General features: G+C 39.7%; 1 protein-coding gene across 15 annotated transcripts in view; it reads right to left on the bottom strand.

Annotated features, from left to right (window-relative positions):
- The window catches only part of ZBTB20 (zinc finger and BTB domain containing 20), a 911,487-nt gene that overhangs the window by 172,472 nt on the left and 720,762 nt on the right, over positions 1-18,253 (bottom strand). For all 15 annotated transcript variants that reach the window (XM_037835777.1, XM_037835873.1, XM_037835864.1 and 12 more), the window contains one exon: positions 16,841-16,880. The gene's annotated coding sequence lies outside the window, so the exon portion shown is untranslated. The remainder of the gene's footprint in view (positions 1-16,840; positions 16,881-18,253) is intronic.

The following is an 18,253-nucleotide window of genomic DNA, read 5'->3' on the forward strand; positions in this document are numbered from 1 at the left end:
TGCTTTTCCATATTGGCCTCAGTGAGAACCCAAAAGGAAGTTAAAACCCTAATGCTCTTTCACACATACTGGGTTACAGAAAAAGGCTATAATCCTAAACATACAATACATATTCAACTATACTAAAATCCAGAGAAGAGACTAGAAGGTGATCTAAAAAAAAATTGTTAACAATAAATGCTTCTGTATAGTTGGATCATGAATATTTTGAGTTCAAATTAGGATGGGGTTTCATCACTGAACTGCTGGAGAAAATCATACAAGGTAGACTGTTATCAGCATAAACCCACCAAACTCACCTGGGTCTTCAACACTGCCAGGGAGAATATGACTATGTTTGTCTGGTCAACTTGCTGTCCCAATTGCTCCAAGAACTATTATAAACCTTCACTTTCTTCAAATCCCCTCTCCACTTGTTCTTAGCAGGACCTTGCCACCAAAAGGCATCATTTGGGAAATTTCTCAACCTCTCAGCTCCAAACCTACATTTGAGATTGCATCTGCTCTTATCCTTTTCTTTTTCTTTCTTGTAACAATATATAAATTGTTCCTCCTTTTATCCCTCCACTTATGCATAGGATTCCATCTCTCTAGCCTTGTCATAAATCTTGCATTGCCAATCATTCCATCTTCTTCTATCTCCTGTACGTTGAATCTCTCCTCTCGATTGCATTCTTCCATAAGTATACAGATACTAAAATGTCTCCAATTTTTTCAGATCTTCTTTTGATCTCACTTCCCTCCTCAAGCTATTACACTAATTCTTTTCTCTTTCCTTCATAACAAAACTAAGAGTTGTGCCCATTTGCTGTCTCTAATTCTTCACTTCTCACTCTCTCCTCATCCCATCACAGACAGGTTAATGTTTCTACACTTCAATAAAACAGCTTTTGCTAAGGCCAGCAATAACCTCCAGATTACATATTAGATGTATATTTTTCAGTCATAACTTACTTAACCTCTCAGTAGCACTTCATACCAATGATCACTCTTTGCTCTTTGAAACACCCTTTTCCTTGGGTGCTGTGCATTTTCAGAGTTCCTACTACCTCTTTAGTTGTTCTTTCTGAGGATACTTTACAGTCTCATTTTTCTCTACCAGCTGATTAAATATTAAGAGTACTTCAAGTCTCAGTTTGGGCCCTCTTCTCAATCTACCCCTGTCCCTAGGCAACATCATCTATGCCCATGGTTTTATTCACCACCATATGTCAATTATCCTGAATTGATATCTCCAGCCTTTGCTTTACTTTTGAATCCCAGTTGTAAATACTCAGCTGCCTATTCAGTATGTCCATGTATATTGATCAAAATACTTCACACTCAACATCTCAAAAAAAAATTTATGATCATCCCTCCACCTCAGTTTTCTGGTGTTTCACATACCTGTGAAGGGCACTGTCTCCCGTATAGTTTTTTTTTTTTTTAATCATCATTTTATTGAGATATATTCACATACCACGCAGTCATACAAAACAAATTGCACTTTCGATTGTTTACAGTACCATTACATAGTTGTACATTCATCACCCAAATCAATCCCTGACACCTTCATTAGCACACACACAAAAATAACAAGAATAATAATTAGAGTGAAAAAGAGCAATTGAAGTAAAAAAGAACACTGAGTACCTTTGTCTGTTTGTTTCCTTCCCCTACTTTTCTACACATCCATCCATAAACTAGACAAAGTGGAGTTTGGTCCTTATGGCTTTCCCAATCCCATTGTCACCCCTCATAAGCTACATTTTTATACAACTGTCTTCGAGATTCATGGGTTCTGGGTTGTAGTTTGATAGTTTCAGGTATCCACCACCAGCTACCCCAATTCTTTAGAACCTAAAAAGGGTTGTCTAAAGTATGCGTAAGAGTGCCCACCAGAGTGATCTCTCGGCTCGTTTTGGAATCTCTCTGCCACTGAAGCTTATTTCATTTCCTTTCACATCCCCCTTTTGGTCAAGAAGATGTTCTCCGTCCCATGATGCCGGGTCTATATTCCTCCCCGGGAGTCATATTCCACGTTGCCAGGGAGATTCACTCCCCTGGGTGTCTGATCCCACGTAGGGGGGAGGGCAGTGATTTCACCTTTCAAGTTGGCTTAGCCAGAGAGAGAGGGCCACATCTGAGCAACAAAGAAGCATTCAGGAGGAGACTCTTAGGCACAAATATAGGGAGGCCTAGCCTCTCCTTTGCAGCAACCGTCTTCCCAAGGGTAAAACTTATGGTAGAGGGCTCAACCCATCAAACCACCATTCCCCTATGTCTGTGGTCATGTTAGCAACCATGGAGGTGGGGTAGGCGAATACCCCTGCATTCTCCACAGGCTCCTCAAGGGGGCACTACATCTTTTTTTTTTTTTTCTTGTTTTTCTTTTTTTTTTTTTTTTAACTTTCCCTTCTTTTTTAAATCAACTGTATGAAAAAAAAAAGTTAAAAAGAAAACAAACATACAATAAAAGAACATTTCAAAGAGACCATAACAAGGGAGTAAGAAAAAGACAACTAACCTAAGATAACTGCTTAACTTCCAACCTGTTCCTACTTTACCCCAAGAAAGTTACATAATATAGCAACATTTCTGTGAACTTGTTCCTACTATATCCATCAGAAATTAACAGACCATAGTCATTTCTGGGCATCCCCAGAATGTTAAATAGCTTATCTGTTCTTCTTGGATTATTGTTCCCCCTTCCTTAATTGCTCTCTACTGCTAGTTCCCCTACATTCTACACTATAAACCATTCGTTTTACATTTTTCAAAGTTCACATTAGTGGTAGCATATAATATTTCTCTTTTTGTGCCTGGCTTATTTCGCTCAGCATTATGTCTTCAAGGTTCATCCATGTTGTCATATGTTTCACCAGATCGTTCCTTCTTACTGCCGTGTAGTATTCCATCGTGTGTATATACCACATTTTATTTATCCACTCATCTGTTGAAGGACATTTGGGTTGTTTCCATCTCTTGGCAATTGTGAATAATGCTGCTATGAACATTGGCGTGCAGATATCTGTTCGTGTCACTGCTTTCCGATCTTCCGGGTATATACCGAGAAGTGCAATCGCTGGATCGAATGGTAGCTCTATATCTAGTTTTCTAAGGAACTGCCAGACTGACTTCCAGAGTGGCTGAACCATTATACAGTCCCACCAACAATGAATAAGAGTTCCAATTTCTCCACATCCCCTCCAGCATTTGTACTTTCCTGTTTGTTTAATGGCAGCCATTCTAACCGGTGTTAGATGGTATCTCATTGTGGTCTTAATTTGCATCTCTCTAATAGCTAGTGAAGCTGAACATTTTTTCATGTGTTTCTTGGCCATTTGTATTTCCTCTTCAGAGAACTGTCTTTTCATATCTTTTGCCCATTTTATAATTGGGCTGTCTGTACTATTGTCATTGAGTTGTAGGATTTCTTTGTATATGCAAGATATCAGTCTTTTGTCAGATACATGGTTTCCAAAAATTTTTTCCCATTGAGTTGGCTGCCTCTTTACCTTTTTGAGAAATTCCTTTGAGGTGCAGAAACTTCTAAGCTTGAGGAGTTCCCATTTATCTATTTTCTCTTTTGTTGCTTGTGCTTTGGGTGTAAAGTCTAGGAAGTGGCCGCCTAATACAAGGTCTTGAAGATGTTTTCCTACATTATCTTCTAGGAGTTTTATGGTACTTTCTTTTATATTGAGGTCTTTGGTCCATTTTGAGTTAATTTTTGTGTAGGGGGCGAGGTAGGGGTCCTCTTTCATTCTTTTGGATATGGATATCCAACTCTCCCAGCCCCACTTGTTGAAAAGACCATTATGGCTCAGTTCAGTGACTTTGGGGGCCTTATCAAAGATCAGTCGGCCATAGATCTGAGGGTCTATCTCTGAATTCTCAATTCGATTCCATTGATCTATATGTCTATCTTTGTGCCAGTACCATGCTGTTTTGGCAACTGTGGCTTTATAATAAGCTTCAAAGTCAAGGAGTGTAAGTCCTCCCACTTCGTTTTTCTTTTTTAGAGTGTCTTTAGCAATTCGAGGCATCTTCCCTTTCCAAATAAATTTGATAACTAGCTTTTCCAAGTCTGCAAAGTAGGTTGTTGGAATTTTGATTGGGATTGCATTGAATCTGTAGATGAGTTTGCGTAGAATTGACATCTTAATGACTTTTAGCCTTCCTATCCATGAACATGGAATATTTTTCCATCTTTTAAGGTCCCCTTCTATTTCTTTTAGTAGAGTTATGTAGTTTTCTTTGTATAGGTCTTTTACATCTTTGGTTAAATTTATTCCTAGGTACTTGATTTTTTTAGTTGCTATTGAAAATGGTATCTTTTTCTTGAGTGTCTCTTCAGTTTGTTCATTTCTAGCATATAGAAACATTACTGACTTATGCGCATTAATCTTGTATCCCGCTACTTTGCTAAATTTGTTTATTAGCTCTAGTAGGTGTATCGTTGATTTCTCAGGGTTTTCTAGATATAAGATCATATCATCTGCAAACAATGACAGTTTTACTTCTTCTTTTCCAATTTGGATGCCTTTTATTTCTTTGTCTTGCCGGATTGCCCTGGCTAGCACTTCCAGCACAATGTTGAATAACAGTGGTGACAGCGGGCATCCTTGTCTTGTTCCTGATCTTAGAGGGAAGGCTTTCAGTCTCTCACCATTGAGTACTATGCTGGCTGTGGGTTTTTCATATATGCTCTTTATCATGTTGAGGAAGTTTCCTTCAATTCCTACCTTTTGAAGTGTTTTTATCAAAAAGGGATGTTGGATTTTGTCAAATGCTTTTTCAGCATCTATTGAGATGATCAATTGATTTTTCCCTTTCGAGTTTTTAATGTGTTGTAATACATTGATTGTTTTTCTTATGTTGAACCATCCTTGCATGACTGGAATGAACCCCACTTGGTCATGGTGTATGATTTTTTTAATGTGTCTTTGGATTCGATTTGCAAGTATTTTGTTGAGGATTTTTGCATCTATATTCATTAGGGAGACTGGCCGGTAGTTTTCCTTTTTTGTAGCATCTTTGCCTGGTTTTGGTATTAGATTGATGTTAGCTTCATAAAATGAGTTAGGTAGTGTTCCATTTTTTTCAATGTTTTGAAAGAGTTTGAGTAAGATTGGTGTCAGTTCTTTTCGGAAAGTTTGGTAGAATTCCCCTGTGAAGCTATCTGGCCCTGGGCATTTATTTGTGGGAAGATTTTTGATGACTGACTGGATCTCTTTGCTTGTGATGGGTTGGTTGAGGTCTTCTGTTTCTTCTCTGGTCAGTCTAGGTTGTTCATATGTTTCCAGGAAATTGTCCATTTCTTGTACATTATCCAGTTTGTTGCCATACAGTTGTTCATAATATCCTCTTATAATTTTTTTAATTTCCTCAGGATCTGCAGTTATGTCACCTTTTTCATTCATTATTTTGTTTATATGGGTCTTCTCTCTTTTTGATTTTGTCAGTCTAGCTAGGGGCTTCTCAATCTTGTTGATCTTCTCAAAGAACCAACTTTTGGTGATATTTATCCTCTCTATTGTTTTTTTGTTCTCTATGTCATTTATTTCTGCTTTAATCCTTGTTATTTCTTTTCTTGTACTTGGTTTAGGATTGGTTTGCTGTTCATTTTCTAGCTTCTTCAGTTGATCCATTAGTTCTTTGATTTTGGCTCTTTCTTCCTTTTTAATATATGCATTTAGTGCTATAAATTTCCCCCTTAGCACTGCTTTTGCTGCATCCCATAGGTTTTGGTATGTTGTGTTCTCATTTTCATTCGTCTCTATATATTTAGCAATTTCTCTTGCTATTTCTTCTTTAACCCACTGATTGTTTAGGAGTGTGTTGTTTAACCTCCAGGTATTTGTGAATTTTCTAAGTCTCTGATGGTTATTGACTTCTAATTGTATTCCATTGTGGTCAGAGAATGTGCTTTGAATAATTTCAATCTTTTTAAATTTATTGAGGCTTGTTTTATGTCCCAGCATATGATCTATTCTGGAGAAAGTTCTATGAGCACTGGAAAAGTATGTGTATCCTGGTGATTTGGGATGTAATGTCCTGTATATGTCTGTTAAATCTAATTCATTTATCAGATTGTTTAGGTTTTCAATTTCCTTATTGGTCTTCTGTCTGGTTGATCTATCTATAGGAGAGAGTGATGTGTTGAAGTCTCCCACAATTATTGTGGAAACATCAATTGCTTCCTTTAGTTTTGCCCAGTGTTTCTCTCATGTATTTTGTGGCACCTTGATTGGGTGCATAGACATTTACGATTGTTATTTCTTCTTGCTGAATTGCCCCTTTTATTAGTATGTAGTGGCCTTCTTTGTCTCTCAAAACATCCCTGCATTTGAAGTCTATTTTATCTGAGATTAATATTGCTACACCTGCTTTCTTTTGGCTGTAGCTTGCATGAAATATTTTTTTCCATCCTTTCACTTTCAGTTTCTTTGTGTCCCTGTGTCTAAGATGAGTCTCTTGTATGCAACATATTGATGGTTCATTTTTTTTGATCCATTCTGCGAATCTATATCTTTTAATTGGGGAGTTTAATCCATTTACATTCAACGTTAAAACCGTGAAGGCATTTCTTGAATCGGCCATCTTATCCTTTGGTTTATGTTTGCCATATTTTTCCCTCTCTCTATTAATATCCTTTATTGTACCCATACTGAATCTCTTTAGTACTGAACCTTTCTCCAAGTCTCTCTGTCCTGTCTTTGTTTCTCTGTCTGTAGGACTCCCTTTAGTATCTCCAGTAGGGCAGGTCTCTTGTTAGCAAATTCTCTCAGCATTTGTTTGTCTGTGAAAAATTTAAGCTCTCCCTCAAATTTGAAGGAGAGCTTTGCTGGATAAAGTATTCTTGGCTGGAAATTTTTCTCACTCAGAATTTTAAATATATCGTGCCATTGCCTTCTCGCCTCCATGGTGGCTGCTGAGTAGTCACTACTTAGTCTTATGCTGTTTCCTTTGTATGTGGTGAATTGCTTTTCTCTTGCTGCTTTCAGAACTTGCTCCTTCTCTTCTGTGTTTGACAGTGTGATCAGTATATGTCTCGGAGTGGGTTTATTTGGATTTATTCTATTTGGAGTTTGCTGAGCATTTATGATTTGTGTATTTATGTTGTTTTGAAGATTTGGGAAGTTTTCCCCAACAATTTCTTTGAATACTCTTCCTTGACCTTTACCCTTTTCTTCCCCTTCTGGGACACCAATGAGTCTTATATTTGGACGTTTCATATTATCTATCATATCCCTGAGGTCCATTTCGATTTTTTCAATTTTTTTTCCCCATTCTTTCTTTTATGCTTTCATTTTCCATTCTGTCATCTTCGAGGTCACTGATTCGTTGTTCATCTTCCTCTAGTCTTGTACTATGAGTGTCCAGAATCTTTTTAATTTGGTCAACAGTTTCTTTAATTTCCATAAGATCATCCATTTTTTTATTTAGTCTTGCAATGTCTTCTTTATGCTCTTCTAGAGTCTTCTTGATTTCCTTCATATCCCGTACTATGGTCTCATTGTTCATCTTTAGTTCTTTGAGTAGCTGCTCTAGGTGCTGTGTCTCTTCTGGTCTTTTGATTTGGGTGCTTGGGCTTGGGTTATCCATATCGTCTGGTTTTTTCATATGCTTTATAATTTTCTGTTGTTTTTGGCCTCGTGGCATTTGCTGAACTTGATAGGGTTCTTTTAGGGTTTGTAGACCTATTGAAGTCCTTATCTCTAATTTATCAGATCTACAGCTTCGTGGAGTACACTTTCTCTAACTAACCAGCAGGTGGCGTCCACGAGCCACCTGTTCTCCACAAGCCAGTTCTCCCCTGCTTAGCCTTTTTGGTGAGTGGGGGAGTGAGTCTTGTGGGGCCCAATTGGTGTACCAAGCTTGCGTGTGTAGTTGGTGTTTCCTGCCCTGTATGTGGGGCGTGTTTCTGGGCAGTCGGGGAGGGGGGGGGTGGCCCTAACAATCAAATCTCCCTGATGATCTTAGAGTTTTAAAGCTGCTGCAATAGTGTAATCCTTCAGTTCAGTCCTGCCACAGTTTGTCTCTGCCACTGACCCACAAGTCTTTGGTATTGGCGTATGGCTCCTGAGACTTGCAAGTGGGCCCCTCTTCCAGGCTGTGCACCCCGGGTCCTCTGTTGAGGGATGACTGTGCTATGTGACAGGTGAGTGCCGTCCCCCCAGGGCCGTTCTGGGCTGCTGGGCTGTGTAGGGAGGCTCCCAGTCTGCTCAAATGATGGCTGAATGGGGCTTTGTTAATTCACACTGCTCCACCTTCCCAGCTCTGGGACAATCAGCTGAGGTTGCAGGGAAGGCTAATGTCCATGCCCAGTTTTGTGGTGTGTGCCTGTTATTTGAAGCACTTCCGTCACACTGGGTTGTCTGGGGCAGCTCTGGGCTATGGGGCTGGCGATGGGCAGGAGTGTTTCCTGTCCACCAGGATGGTGGCTGTGAGCGGACACCCCCTTTTCTTGGGAAGTTGTGTTGTTTAGTGAATTTTCTCAGCCACTGGATTATTGCCTTTTGTCTCAGAGCTCTCTTAGTTCTGCTCTTGACTTGACGTGCCCAAATTGCAATTCTTTGAAGCTTTCTGTATTGGGCTTCTTAGAGTAATTGTTTTAGAAAAAGAAAAAAGGATTTAAAAAAAAAAAAAAAAAAAAAAGGGCCCTCCTCAGAGATCTAATGGGTTATTGAAATGCTAATAGACAAAGCAACCAGGGCCATTAAGGAAAGGTCCACAGGGCAGAGAGATCAGCTTTTCTTCGGGATTTGCATATGCGCCTCAAGGCCTGAGCTCTGCCCTTCCCCTTTCTGTGTTCACCAGAACTCCAAAAATCCTCTGCTTTTATTTTGGAGTTTTTCGTGTTATTTTTTTTTTTTCTATGCCTGTCTCCTCTCTGCTGGGCTGGCAGCTCTCAGATTCTCTGTTGTCTGGTCTCAGTCTATCTATGGTTGGAGTATGGATCAGTAGAATGAGTTTCCGAGAAGGGCTACCACTGCAGTTCTCCCTTCTCCTTCCCGGAGCTGGCAGCCCCTCCTCCCACGGGACTGAGCCTGGCAGGGAGGGGCGCGGGTCCCCTGGCCGCAAAAACTTACAGATTTCGCTGATCTCAGCAGTTCGACATTTTCATGAGTGTTGTATGAAGTATGCCCAAAGACAGATTGCTCTGTGGTGTCCAGTCCACGCAGTTCCTGGCTTTTTACCTACTTTCCTGGAGGAGTAACTAAAACTTACAGCTCACCAGTCTGCCATCTTGCCCCGCCTCCCCGTATAGTTTTATAAGCTTAAAACCAGAAGTCATAGGTGCCACCTCTCTCCATCATCCCCCACATCCAATCCATAAGCAAGACCTGTATATTTTACTTCTGAATTATCTCTCAGTTCCATTTACTTTTTCTCCATTCCCATTCCCACTGTCACCATCTTAGTCTACCTCATATCTGCTCTACTATAACAGCTTCCTTACTGATCTCCCAATATCTACTTCTGCCCCTTCCAAATAATTTTCCACAATGAAGCTAGCTCACTATATTTTAAAAACTTTATTTAGAGACAATTGTAGATTAACATGCAGTTGTAGAGAAATCCAGTAGATCCTTCACACTCTTTTGCCCAATTGTTGCTTCTTGCATAGCTGAAGTACAATATCACAATCAGGAGAGTAGCATTGATATAATTCATCCACTTTATTCATATTTCAGCAGTTTTATATGCATTTGTATATGTGCATGAATATTAAAGTCTGTGCAGTTTTATCACTTGTATATTTGTGTGGCCATCACTGCAGTCAAGATATAGAACAGTTCCTTCAGAGGGATCCCTTGTGCTACTCTTTTATAACCCCATTCATCTCCTTCTCTCTCCCTTGCCTAACCTCTATAACCAATAATCTGTTCTCCATCTCCATAATTTTGTCATTTCAAGAATGCTATATATATGGAATCATACTGGATGTAATCTTGAGATTGTCTTTTTTTACTCAGCATAATTCTTTTACAATCCATCCAAGTTGTTATGTGCATCAACAGTAGATTCCTTTTTACTGCTGAGCAGTATTCTGCAATAAAATGTGCCCAGTTTTGGGCTATGATGACAAAAAGCAACTAAGAACTCATTGTAAGGTTTTTGCACAAATATGTTTCTATACCTGTGAGATAAATGCCCAAGAGTAGCACAATCTTTTTAAAATTAATTATGTCACACTCCTTCTTAAGTTTGGCTTCCCATTTCCCTGAGAACAAAGATCAAAACCCTTAACATTGCCCACAAAGTGCCTGACATCATCAGGCCCTCCCTATCTCTCTTCAACCTCAACTTGGGCTGCTCTTCACCCCATTCTCTTTCTCCAGCTATATTCACCCGTGCTGCTCCCCTGCCTGGTACCCTTTTCCACCACTCAACCTCACCTCTTAGTTTTTCATCTTCAGCTGTCGGCTCAAGTGTCACTTCCTCAGGGAAGCTTATCCTGAACTTCCAGACTCACTTAGCTTACCCTCTTATATTTGCTGTTAGAAGTTCTATCTTTAATACTTACTATGTGTTTTTCCTATGTGACTCAAATATGATGAATCTTGATTTCCTCATCTGCAAAATTAGGTTTATAACAGCACTTATATAATAGTGTAGTTTTAAATCAGATAGCCATTAAAAATATTTGGTCCACTGCCTAAAGCATAGCAGTCACACAATAAATGTTATTTCTTGTTGTTATTATTAGTTTAACAAGAGATAAGAATTTTTATGTTAATCCTTTCCAACTAGGTTTTAATTCATTATCTTTATTTCTTACCTGATCCCCTAGGTTCTGATTCTGGTAACTCTGAGACTCCTAAAAGGACCCCTCAGTTTAGACCCTGCATAATTCTAGGACTATTAGTTCCAACCTCAGTTATGTACCCATAGACTGACAAGAACCTTATTTGGCCTCTTGGTTCTAGTTCCCATTATCATCTCACTCAGTACTTCTTCATTTTGTTTTCCAGTCTCTGGATCTTAGTGTTGGTAGGAATGCATCTTCCACACTTCTGGTTTCCAGAAGGAAATTTTGCAAATGCTTTTTGCTTCCTGCCTCACTCCTTCTACTTACCCATGGAGGTAAACTGAGTCAACCTGTTGGTGGGGGAGGCCCTAGGTCCTTGTTCCTTAATTAGGTGGAACTGGTCTATCTAAAGTTTGTAAATGTGGAACTTTAGTTTTTTCTTCTTTCTTTTCCACTTAGACTAGTGGGAAATAGTGATGTGGAAAAGTTATAATCTTAAGCAGATCCAAATTTTCCCTTGGGAGGACTCTTCCAGAGTCTTAATTGAAGGAGAGGGAGTTTGTGAGCCCATTTTCCTCTCACACTGAGCCACGTACTTCCAAAGAAGTCTTTATCAAACTTTTTCATTCCCTAGTTATCAGTTCCTTTTCAGTGGGTTCAGAATTGGGATGGGGAAGAGGAGTGCTATTTATTAGACTCTCTCAAGGATCCAGACATTTAGCTTTATACTTTTCCTTAGAACATCATTCTTTTGCCAATCATCTTTTTTTACATTCTACCCATTTTAAAGACCCAGATGAATCACATTTTGCATGAAACTTTCCAGCCCTCAAGTTTCTTTCTCATGAATGAACTCTGACAGTACATACTTGACTACATCATTCCTTCTGACACTTGGACGTGTATTGTGTCATATGTACATGAAACACTCAACAATATATTCCTTTCCTAACTCAATGTTAAGTTCTTTAAGAGCAAGTAACAGCAATGTGCTATATTTATGTTTTACTTCCCCATTAAGCATGATGCTTTATATATAATAAGAGCTTAATAAAATATTATGGGATGAATGTGCATTAGGCTAGCCAACTAACAAGGCTTTAATTTGAAGGCCCAAATAACAATTGATCTGGCTTAAGGACTGGATGGTTTCTGAAGGGATAGTTGTAGTGCACAAAGGAAGAAAAGGTTAATGTGGGTGTGTCCCTGAGGTGTGCAACTGTGCAAGGCTGGATACACATATAGGTAGTGGAGCTTGACCTATCTTGTACTTGGTTTTCATTTTAGTTAACACAATCTCCCATCTTCCCTCATGAAAAGGATATGGAACTCATGATCTAATAGGCAGAAAAAGAATACAAAAAAAGCAAGCAGAGGAAAGTTCAGAGAGGTAATGTTCCTGGCTGTGACAGGCTGGTCTGTGGAGCATTTTGATGCTTTGAATTAGTCCAAAGATTGAAAAAACATAGTCACTACTACCACAGGAAAAAAAAAAATGAGGAGGAGGGGTCCTGAAAATGGTGTCTGAGCAATGAAAGACAGAGAATATTTTAAAGATCACTGAATTTAATTTATTCAACCTAAATGCATAAAAGTACAGGTGGGGACATTATTTATGCAGGTATATGCAAATCACTTTATAAAATAGGCAGAGCCCTTCTGCTTTTTATAAGTTGCCAAGGTGGTTCCTGATATTTTAAAAGCTATGCACCTTTAATGCAATTTCCTAAGAGCTGGAATCCCTCTGTAGGAATCACAGTCATTGTCAGTGCAAGTTTATTTTTTTTCTCTCCTCTGGGACATTTACAAGGCTCTCATAACCATCACAGAAAGAGTGGTTTCCACAGAGATGTGACTGAAAAAATCCCTTGGAAATTGCTGAGGAGCAAGTTACAATGTTCAAAGCAGAGAACATAGGCTTTGAAAACATGAACCCATCTGACCTCTTGAATTTAGTACAGTGAATTCCTGAGCTTGGAAACGTGGGGCCCGGCTGTGCATGCCATATTGGTGCTATAAGACTGGCAGTAGGTTGGCTGTGACATGGTCTATTTCAAACTCCTTCACAGTGCCCAGTGTTGCATGTTCCCAGATGACATTTGGTTGGCAGAAGCTGGGCTTCCAAAGCTGGCTGTCTGGAATGCAGCCCATCGTGTTTTGACAAACACATAATTGACCATCTGATCACCAGCCTACATACTCCACTCAGGTCACTGGGGAGACCTGGGCTTTCAATAGGTCCCTATTCCTCATCTTGTTCATCTCCTCAAACCTTTCCAGAAAGTGATATAAAGAAGACTTAAACACACCCACACACATCCTCCCATTTGCAAAAGAGAACATGGTACATAAGACATAAGCTATTGAAAATCCCCTTTAAATTGTCCTGGCAGCCCAAAGTGAACAAGAGAAAAGCACACTTATGGTGAACTCTAATTCAGCAAAAAGGAATGAATATACTGAATTGTCTCAACACCCGGCTGTGCATAAGTTGCAATTCAGTTCAATGGCATGGAACTTCTGCTTAGAAAAAGCAGCAATGGGAAAATGAGAGGAAATTGGGGACATTGACTGACTTTAGGGGGACATTATTGGGAAATTGTTTCATTTTAGGTGAAAGAAGAGAAAAGCAGAACATTGGCAATGTCTTACTTAATCTGCTTGCCCTCCCCTCAAGCTCACTGTGGTTAGACCATGCCCTCTCCACTTCCCCCTTACCACCCTGTCCTGCCCTACCAACTTTGCCACCCTCCTGGGAGACCTGTAGACAGAGCACTGACTCAGAGCTCACAGTGATGTCAGACTCAAATTGAGGTCTCTGGTGAAGCTCCTATAAAGATGTATTTCAGTCTGAAATTTGGCCCCACACAACACAAAGATTATGCAGTGGGCCAACCTGTGCTGGAGTTATGCAAATGTCAATGTGTATTTCAATACTACCAAATAACCTCTCCTCTTACCTTGGTTTCCCTAGTTCCAGTCTGCCACCCATACTGCCATCAGACAGCTCTTCCTAAAACATAAATTGCCTGAAATTCTTCAAATTCTCCTCAAGCCTACAGGACCAAGTCTGAACTCCTTTGCATGGCATACAAGGCCTTCCATGAACTGAGTCTGACCTGCTTCCCAGACTCATCTCACAGTGCTCACCTTTCAATTGCCATGCCCCTGCCATGCTGCACTACCCTCAACTCCTCTGTTTCCAGTTGCTATTCGCCATCTCCTGTCTTTGTGAATGCTCTTGCTTTTTCTCTGATTATGATTCCTTTATTTCCCCCTCTCTCACATCCCCCTGGTAAACTGCAATTCATTCTTTTTACCGTTAAGACCCAGCTTGCCACTTCTCCACAGTGCAGGTGGGCACTCCCTGCTTTTTGCCCTTGCTACATCTTATAAATATCTCCATTCCAGTACGTATTATCTATTATTCCAGTACCCACCAAACTATGAGCTCCTTTACGACAGGGTACATTTCTTATTGATTTTTGAGTCCCCGGGACCAAGGATTCTAACTAACATCCTACAAATGCTTATTGACTAATGAAGAGTTATGTGTGATGCTTAATCAAAATTAAGCCAAGCAGTAGGGGTAGTCTTTACAGGCATGGTAGGAGCCTATAGCAACATAATGAAGGCAGAAGATCCCAGCAGTAAAGTACTTTCTGATGGTTATCAAAGGGGCCTGTGATTGGCTGGGAGAAGAATAAGAGATTGGATGGTATAAGAATAAGAGTGAAGGATAGATGCTGTGGGTGAAGGATGTCTTTTTAACAGAGAATGCCACTGAGGCAGTGAATTATCACCCACTTCAACACTTGGTTTACTGAGAGGTATTGACCTGAGCATGAATCTGAGTCTGAATTGTAGAGAGGCCTAGGTTTCTCAAATATGGCATGTCAGTGCTACCTGCTTCAAGGCAGCATGGCAACTTACAGAGGGTGCCTCTTTGTTCCTGCTAAAGAGTAATGGAATGGAAAACTCTTGGGAGAAAGTCTAGAAGCATCTTTTCAGGAGCTATTGAAATCTGTGTCCAATCCAAATTGGGCTTTAGAGAGAAGGTGGGATAAGCAGAATTCTGTACCTATCTAGAGGAAAATCAGAAGGAATATCTGGGAGCTAGGAGCACTGGGGAGATAATATTCTGATCTGTTCTCAAGTAACTTTTGTTTTTCTTTTGCTGGGCCCCTGGGGCACTATCCCTGAAGTCATCAGCTGTGTCCCTGGGGGCACTTGAGGACAGCAGGACTGTCATAGACCCTGTCACCCTCATGATATAAGGGCAGCCTCAAGATTTGGAACCAGCCAAGCAAGAAAGAAGCTTAGCCCAGGGGTGAGACAAGGTCAGGTGGGTACCTGGGTACATGAAAGGGCTATCGGCTCACCACAGGTCACCCTCCCAGCCTTATCATTGGTTAGAAAAATAGGATCTCTCTAAAAGCTATAGGATCTCTCTAAAAGCTGAGGAATGAGGAGCGGTCAGTGAAGCAAGATATTCCCTTGCTGTGAACGAGACAGTTCAATGTTGTTGTAACATTGAATCAGTTTCCCATTTTTCTATGAGCCAGAGACAGCCTTTCTATGACATTTTTAATCTCAGTTCTCCCTGTTGATTTCTAATCTGTGACAGGTCTCCAGTCCCCTGTACTGTTTGTGTCTGAGGCTCGCCCTATAGTGCTGACGTCATAATAGCTGAGCCATGTGAGCAGTAGTGCACTGTGCTGACTCATCCCCGGTGATGTGAGGATTAATGCCTTGTCTAACACAGAGCTATTATGTGAACTGTTTTTACACAAAAGAACTGTAACAGAATGATTTCCCAGTCAGAGGACTAGAAATATGCGGTGCTAGGTATCTGAGGGGAGGGAAATGGAGACATAAATGGTAACCATAAGCAGGCACATTGACATCTTCCAAAGCATTAACAGACCCACTCTATCAACACCAAGAATAACAAGACTTGTCAGGGGCAGGCAGGATACACCCCTGTTACATAAATGCATTACACACAGCACCAGTCTTGGGAACTGTAATCAATTTCCTTTCTCTGTCAAATAAATGTCACGTTGAACTTTAACCTTAGCATTCTTTGAAAGATTCTGCTCCCTAAATATATTTGCCAATGGCTTCTAGGAATGTTAGTGGTAGCCATACACAAGCAAAAGATCCATGGGAACCCTCTTTCTGACAACAACACAAGAAATATCGAGGAATGAGGAGTGGTCAGTGAAGCAAGATATTCCCTTGCTGTGAATGAGAGAGTGCTTATCAGAGAGTGAGAAGCAGCTGAAGGATGCCTGATGATTATTTATCACATTAGGCAACTGCCACTTCCTGTAGAATCTCTCAGGTGACGGTGCATGTGGTAACTGCTTATTTGGGTTCATTGTCCCAGAACCTCTTTCAAGCAGCTCAAAGTAAAAATTACCCAAATCCACTCAGTACAGTCTGGTTAGGCTTTAAATAATTGTCCTCTTTTAATCTGAAATGAAGTTTTTTTTTTTTTTTTTTAAATGACTTTCCTTCTTTTCTAAAAAAAAACAGTACCTTCCATAAACCTGTACATGTGATTCCTAGATTCTCTTTTTTGTTAAAATTGTGCTCACAATTTTATCCCATTTACTTTTCAGTCTTGTACTTCTTAGTAAAAGGATATTAGAATTTTTGTCAAGAAATGAAAAAACAGATCTAGAAGTTAAAATTAAAAACCATTGGACCTAGGGATAGGTACATAAATGAAGAATAAATAATTGCCCATTGATTCACAATGGAGCAAAAAGTCCAACTGTTGCTGGTATCTGGCTGAGGAATGTAAGTTACAGTTTAAAAGAGCAGTGGCTTTTGCAAACAGCAGCTGTGGCCAAGTAAAAGGGCAGTCTTTATATAAGTGCAGAGTAGCTGGGGCCGCTGATCTTTTCAGCCACCCCCAAGGATAGCAACCACCACTACCACCAATAGCAACAACTGCAAACACAAAAGAAGCTGGAAAACATACCAAAGAAGTGCTAGAAACCACAACAAAGTCAACTGGAAAACATGCCAAAAAGACAAAAATTTCCCAAATCTGACATTTACATGAAAGGTAAAGAAACCATTTTTACTTACATGAAGAGAAGCGGCAGGCCACAGACTTATGGTCAAGGAACTGAAAATCAAAGGAAAAATAAGGAATTAAAAACAAACCAAATGACACAGTGGGAGAAGGAAAGCCTATCTAAGTAAAAACAGAATTGGTTGCTCCTAAAGAACAGTGTAGAAACGATATAGTTTTGTTGCCTGTAACCCAAAAAGAAAGACGATCAAGCCTCATAAGAATTTTCCCAAGGTGTCACCTCCTGACCCACAGAGTACTTGCCAGCACAAGGAGTGCCAAGATTTTTCTTTGTCAATTTCAAATTCTTGTCGGTATCATAAGAGTATTATCTAGAGCTGCAAGGTCCAATGCAGTAGCCACTAGACATATTTGACTTTTTAAATTTAAATTAACTAAGATGTAGTCAAAATTTAAAGTTCAGTTCCTCAGTTGCACTAGCCACATTTCAAGTGCTCAATAGCCAAATGTGGCTAGTGGCTACTATTTTGGACAGCACAGATACAGAACATTTCCATCATTGCAGAAAGTTCTATTGGACAGCACTGACTAGAATAGGTAAAAACTGTATTATGTTGTACACGATTAATTTTAGCTTGACAAAGATGAGTCAAACCCTTATGAACTTTAGTCATGTTTGACGCTCAATAGATCTTCTGCAAAAGTTCAACACATCCAAGTGCTGTTAACCATCAGTATCACAGAAAACGTGGCCAACATGGCTTTGGTGTCCTGGCTTCCTTTTCTGATACTTCGTCCTCAAACATTCTCACCAGCTGAGGAATGTCCTCACTGAGGTGGGAAATAGTCTGATAAATGATTTTAAATTAAATAATTTAACTCCCAAAACACATCACCGATGATGGAAATTTCAGGAATCAGGCACAGAATAGTTGTTTGGGGTGACCTTAAACAATTTCTCATTCTATGTTTAAAATCCAATAATTCTCCTTTGCAATCCTCAAATCACAATAAAATAAGCTATGACAGGACTGGTGTGCCCACCATTGTTTTGATAGCTTCTCTTACAGAAGGATGAAACTGAAGTAACAGAAGATCCACAAGAAATTAATAAATGAAACAAGGATGCTGAGAAAACAAAACAGGTCTCCCCTACCCCCAACCTGCAAAAACACATTAAGAACTTAATATATAGTGAGATTGAAATCCTTGTTTCTCTGATTCTATGATTTTAATCACTTCATATAAGCCTCAAGAAATATGGAAAACAAACTTTATTAGAAGACATCAAGTGCAAGGACCTGCATAAATAACAGCATAGGATAAGGCTAAAGAGACTTTACTTCCTGGAAATTTTTTTTGACAAATGCACCATTGTAGAGGTTACTCCAAAGAAATGTTTTTGCATTTATGGCCAATGTGAAGCCCTGTCCATTTACATGCAAAGGTAAATGATGGTGTTCTCC

Source organism: Choloepus didactylus, chromosome 1, assembly GCF_015220235.1.
Source record: "Choloepus didactylus isolate mChoDid1 chromosome 1, mChoDid1.pri, whole genome shotgun sequence".
NCBI classification, from domain to species: domain Eukaryota; kingdom Metazoa; phylum Chordata; class Mammalia; order Pilosa; family Megalonychidae; genus Choloepus; species Choloepus didactylus.